The following is a 6,726-nucleotide window of genomic DNA, read 5'->3' as shown; positions in this document are numbered from 1 at the left end:
AAAAGACAAAGTAATATATTGACATAGAAATGACAAAAGGCTGATTAACAAAACAACAATGGCACAAAGTTGGTAGCACTCAGTAAACTAACTAGCAGGTGACAGTGACAGTCACAGCAATAACACAATAACTGACCATGAGGAGTTATAAACAGGGCTTAAATACCCACAGTAACAAGACACAGCAGAAACCAATAAGGGCAGGGAATTAAACATGAAGGTGTGCTAAAACAGAACCAAAGCAAAACCAGGAACAGAAACACGTGAAGGTGCTGCAGTGGGAACCATGATGCCAGGATGAGGAAACCAAGGAACAGAAGCAGGCTAGACAGAAACAGACACAGGAGACAGGGCACAGTCAGGCACAAGACTTGGAGTCAGGTCAGACGTCACACTGGGGCGACATGAATAGCAGAAGCAGGTCACTGCACAATAGGTGAAGCAGGAACTGGGGCAAGGTAAGGAGCAGGAGTCAGGGCATGACAGTAGCACTGGCAATGTAGATGAGGTAAGGAGCAGCCACAGGGCCAGGGGCGCCACAACTAGCTGGGACAGGAGATGATACACTACGAGGAACAAACACCGGACACACAGACATAGGAGGAGAACAGGGAGATGAGGCAGATGACAATGTGGTATGTTGGACAGTGAGGAACTGGACATGACACTGGAGACCCAAACAGATTAAGGACTGAATAAAACACATTGGGACAGGAAAAAAAGATGAATGGGGCACAGAGATGGACATGCTCAGGGGCACAGAGTCCGAACAGAGACACAGGGATTGGATACATTTTACATAGGATTACACAGGATGTACATAGGATACATTTTATGAGTAAATGACAAAGCACTTTTGTAAGTCACTCTAGATAAGAGTGTCTGCTAAATGCCATAAATGTAAATAGCCAACTCAATGGAACACTGTAACTGTGGATATTGTGTGTATATTTATATTTTGTGTGTGTGTGTGTGTGTGTGTGTGTGTGTGTGTGTGTGTGTGTGTGTGCGCGTGTATGTATGTATGTTTGTATGTATGTGCATACTGAAAATTAGCAGTTTCTCAGATTTTACTATTTGTGTTTGCGCAAAATTTATATTTGACATTTTTGTTTTATTCCAAATAAAAAGTAATTTAGATAATTTATTTAGAAAAAATGAGAACTGATCAAAATAACAAAAAATGCAGTGTCTTCAGACCTTATATAATGCAAAGAAATCAAGTTATATTATTCTGTAAACAACACAATAAAAAATGTTCTATGGATGAGTTCAGAAATCAATATTTAATCACGTCACAGGTGACTCTATCTCATTTCAGGGTTTGAATGTTCACCCCTAATGAGTGAGGTGAGTGTGGTGCTGCTACAATGCTGAATCCACAGATGAACCATTAGTGGAAATGTGCAAAGCCAGGAAACCACCTCTTTTACTGTCTCGTGTTATTTGCAGTTCTCCTATAAACATCTGAAGAATTGACGTGTACTTCCATGATACTGAAATCAATTGAGATATTGTCAATATAGATGATCAAAAATTGGTTCAACATATTTCTGAGTAGAGGCTGAGATCAAAAGTGAGATCAGACTGAGGATTCATTGAGGATATCATTACAAGTAAGAAATGAGGAATAATAAGGTTTATATTACGAATACAGATACTCTTTTCTATATTATTAACTCATATGTATGTTCATACATACAAACATGAATGAATCATTAGTTCATTATAATCTGAACATTAACAAATGTTTTTAATGATATTTCATGCTCTCTAGCTTTGAGGTTTTGAGGTCTGCTATAACTGCATGGATGATGTCACTCACTGCGGTTGTGGTTGGTGCAACATAAACTGCAATCATTATTGCATGTGAGAATTTCTTTGGGAAATAATAGGGACCACTAAACCTCCAGTGTCTCGGCTGCAGATTCTTCCCTTGACAATAATATGCCCTGGATTACACCATCTGTTGTTAACGAGAACAGCAATCTTCTAAAAGATGGCGTTTTTGTCTCAAAGCTGGCAACAGCACAGTTGAAGTCCAGGATATCATAATGGAACATCATTGTTCCACAGTGCAAATACATAGACATCCAGCTCATATTTTAAATAACTGTTATTGCATGATACATGGTGAAATGCATCAAGAAATCACAAGGATCTCAAACTAAGTCACAAAAATATAATGAACTTGATTATTATCTTCATGACTGGTCACATAAAAAAGGCCATCTTATTTTTTTTCATTATAGCATAGCAATTGCTATTTCTCTTTTCTTTCTCCCCATTCTCCTCCATTTCTTCTCTCTCCCATCGATTTTCTTTCTTCACTTTCTTTCTTCTCTTTTTACTTCTTTCCCTTTCTTCTTGTAATCTCCTCTCTTTCTCTTCATTCTCATGCTACTCTTTATTTCCACTCTTTCTTCCCTTTATTTTTCCTCTGTTTTCTCTCCCTCTTCTCTTTTCTCTCTTTCTTCTCTCTTTTCTCTCTTTTGCTTTCCTGTTTCTTCTCTTTTCTTTTCCTCTCTTTCCTTTCTCTTTTCTCTTTCTTCTTCCTCTCTTTCTTCTCTTTTCTCTTCTCTCTCTTCCCTTTCTCTTTCCTCTCTTTCTTCTCTTTCTCTTTTCTTCTCTTTCTTCTCTTTCTCTTCTCTCTCCCTCTTATGTCTTTCTCTTTCCTCTTTCTTTTTTTTCTTTCCACTCTTTCTCTTTCCTCTTTCTTCTCTTTTGTCTTCTCTCTCTTTCACTTCATTCTCTTTCTACTTTTTCTTCCCTTTCTCTTTTCTCTCTCTCTTCCCTTTCTCTTTTCTTCCATTTCTTCTTTCTCTTTTCAATCTTTTTTCTTTCACTTCTCTCTCTTTCTTCCCTTTCTCTTTCCTCCCTCTCTCTTTCCTCTCTTTTTCTCCTTTCTCACTTTCTTCCATTCTCTTTTCTCTTTCTTCTCTTTCTCTTCGGTCTCCTCTTTCATTTTCTTGGAACTTTCTCTGGGCCTTCTGGTACATCTCATCAGTGTGATTCTGTTGGATCACACTTTCAATCTTCTCCAGTGGTTTTTTGATCTGTGCAGTTTTATCCTCCCATTTACTGTTTATTACACCATATTTACCACATGAATAGATAAATTCTTGAATCCTATCACCCTGAAAATATGTATTCAATTGACTTTTTGTCATTATTTCTTTTCCTGAGAATAGAACTATTGTTAACTTCAGAGCTTCTTCTCCAAAGTTTTCCTGAATCCACGTCACAGTGTTCCTCTCCTCTGTGAATCTCCCCAGTCTGACCACCAGCAGGAACACATGAGGTCCAGGAGAAGAGATGTGTTGTTGATTCCAGGAGTGTCGATCACTGAGATGTTCCTGCCCTCCACTCTCCTTCTCTGTATCTCACACACTCTGGTCTCAGTTTCTTTGAAAAACTCTGTTCCTATATTACATTTCCTGTTCCACTTTTTCCAACACCAGTGTTACCAACCAAAACAATTTTCAGACTCTCAAGTTCTGCAAATAAGGTAAAAAAACAAACAAAAAACAAACCAAAACAGATAACAATTCAATCAAAACTAAGAGATTTAGACTTTATTCTTAATATTGCATTCTTTCCAACACCAGTGATACCAAGCAGAACAATTCTTAGTTCCTCAAATTCTGCAATGAAGGTAAAAGGTCTAATGGCAGATACAATCAGAACTTGAACACAAGGTTTCCAGAGAATCTTTCCTTGCATAGCTGATGGTAACATTGACACAAGGAAGCAGAATACCGAGGCAAGTCTCTGTGATTGGCAGTTGTCTTTTATTAAAATAGAAATTAAAAAAAACATAAGAACAAGGACAAAATACACTAGACTAAAATGACATTGCAAACAAAGAACCTGGTGATGCTCGTGACAAAGTACAGTGTGTGAAATACATAGGGTCAAACACCAACACACACTACTGACAACACAGGGGCATAAATACACACCTTAACAAGGGCTGTGACAAGTTACAGGTGAAACCGATAAGTAATTAAAAAGATGGAGGTGTGGTAATGAGGGAACACACACAACCACACATACGGATCCACACATAGCCACAGCTAAGACGATATAATCACAAAGGCCACATGCCGAGAGGTTACATGGGCTTAGGGGGAGGAGACGAGGAAGGGACTGTTACACTGATGAAGGAACTCTTTCCAAACTGTCCCGTTTCTCTGGAAACCTTTTGTTCTGCACTACAATTTGAATCATAGATAGATAGATAGATAGATAGATAGATAGATAGATAGATAGATAGATAGATAGATTCATACTTACTGACAGAAGGAGTCTCCAAGCTATTTCTTCTTCCTCTCCCTATTATATGACCATATTCAAGATTATATCTAATACAGTTTTACCAACTTTTTGTTCACTATTAGTGTCTTGTTCAACATGTTATACCTTTTGTGCATTTCCCTTTGTTAGGTTCTAAGTGTTCTAAGTGGTTAGCATACCTGAAGGAGCTGATGTCATGTTTCTCTTCACATCGCCTGTTTTTCACCTCACTTCATAAACTGGGAAGACCAAAACACAACTTGAACTGTGTTTTTCTGACAGTAACATTCTATATACAATTCTATGTCCTTGCAACTTTACTCTATTGCACTTGTGTCACACTCCCATCTCTGAGCTTCCCCTGTCTCCATGGTAACTGGTTTACTTTTGTGTTTTCTCATTCTCATTTGGTTTGTTCTCTGCCCTTAATTATTTCCAGCTGTTCCTACTTTTGTCTAATTAGCCTTCTTATTTAAACCCCATGTGTGGCTCCTGTCTTTGCTGGTCATTCTCTTAGGTTCTCCCTTGGCATCTTATGGTTTCTTTCCATGCCCCAGATCCTTAGTATTTTTCTTGGTCTCTCACTATGTTTCTCTTTTGGTTGCACTTATTATGTTTCGGTGTTCTCCATTTGCTTATCTAAATATGGATTCCCTTCGTGTGTCATTGCCTGGTTAGTATTTTTGTCTTCCTCATTTATTTTGGCTATGTCTGTTTATGTTTAATCTGTGTTCAAGCAAAAACTCCCTTTTTTACTAATGTTAAGAATGTTAACTTTTAGTCTCCTTCGTGTTTTGATTTACTTCTGTTTATCATCATGTATATAAAACATTACTGTATTTCTTTTTGGTTTCCTTGTTTAGTTAATTAATCTATGAACTGTTATTCTCTTCTGTTTGTTATCAGTCCTTTTTATTCTGTCCTTACTGGCATTAGTCATGGCTTCATATCCTATGCTGGACACTGACTTTCTGTACTTCCTCTAAGAGGCGATTTACTCCACACCTGTGGTTTGCCCCAAGCTCACAAACATTATAACTTGTTCCTCATGGGGTTTTAGGGATTAGCAACATTTTATGTCAAACCCAATCTTTATGTAAACACAAAAAATAGACACAGACAGACAGTACCAAAGGGCAAAGCAGAGATCACAACCAGTAGGAGAGAGTGCTAGATCCAAAGGCAAAAGTCAAAAAGTATTAAACAAAGGCTTGGTATACACACTGAGAGTGTTGGCAATACTTCACAATGATTCAGGTAAACTTAAATAATATGGTGTTGATGCGGAACAGGTATGATTGGTAGCTAAGGTGACTGTTAGAACTCCAGAGATAAGATTGATACTAACCTACTAATCTATTCTCAGTTCCGGACTAAACACTTCTGTAATTTCCTCTGTACAAATGCATTGTATGTTGTATTTAAAGCAAAAATAAATCTACTTTTTATATGGAGATAGCATATGACAACTAATAACATATCCTGATATCAGTCCTTCCTGAAAAAGCCAAAACTACATGCATAGGTTTGCTGTTAGCCTTCACCAGGCATGGTTTTAAGAGTCATGCTTATACCTAACCATTTATATGTAGATAAATAGCATATATTGCAATCCGTAAAACACTGTATATGTGTTATAATAAAATGCTTAGAACAGAAACCTTGTTTTATTTTATTTCCATTGAACCTCTGAAAATGTTAAAGTAAATAACATATAGATGGTATCTCTGCAAGTTAAAGGCAAATCAAGGGACATTTTGCATGTTTCCATAGCAGCAGGGTATAATTTGCTTGTCAGCAAGCAGACAGCCAGGAACATGTTAGCAACTTTATTCACTCTCATTAACAATTAGCATTATCATAAAATGATCTTATAGCATTACCTTATTCTGGATATGTTTTTAAATAATAACCTTCAGTTATAGAAATATTACTTACATGATGCTCAAATAATAGACCAGTGAGTCAACAAAGTAACAGCACCTTTTAGTTTTACTAGAACTTTATTTCAAGAACTACAGTAAAATCAGGAACCTTATTTTGAGCAGATTAGAACCTAACATTCTGCTTCTGTTTTATCTGGTTTCTGGTCATCCAGTCCATAATGTCTGTATTACATTCTTCCCCTTTGCCTAGCCTTGTTGCTGAGTCTGTCTGAACCGATATAATAATATCACATTACTATTCAGTAAAGACATGGGATATGGCTTGCTTAGGAACTCTGATGAAATCATTTACATTTACATTTACAGCATTTAGCAGATGCTCTTATCCAGAGCGACTTACAAAAGTGCTTTGTCATATCCTAGTACAGTACAGTAAGGTAGAGTCCAACATACCAGTGAACTAGAATACAGGAATCATTGCTGATATCTAGAAGTACAAAATACATAAGGTCTATCTTAAACAATGATAAGTGCAATAAACAAT

At 37.0% G+C, this 6,726-nt stretch overlaps 1 pseudogene; it reads right to left on the bottom strand.

Annotated features, from left to right (window-relative positions):
- Positions 1-324: 324 nt before the first annotated feature.
- Positions 325-4,667, bottom strand: LOC113588436 (GTPase IMAP family member 9-like; annotated as a pseudogene).
- Between the last annotated feature and the right edge of the window lie 2,059 nt (positions 4,668-6,726).

This window comes from Electrophorus electricus, chromosome 18 (genome assembly GCF_041902795.1).
Source record: "Electrophorus electricus isolate QZ-2024a chromosome 18, ASM4190279v1, whole genome shotgun sequence".
Lineage (NCBI taxonomy): Eukaryota > Metazoa > Chordata > Actinopteri > Gymnotiformes > Gymnotidae > Electrophorus > Electrophorus electricus.
This window is presented reverse-complemented; position numbering and strand designations above follow the sequence as displayed.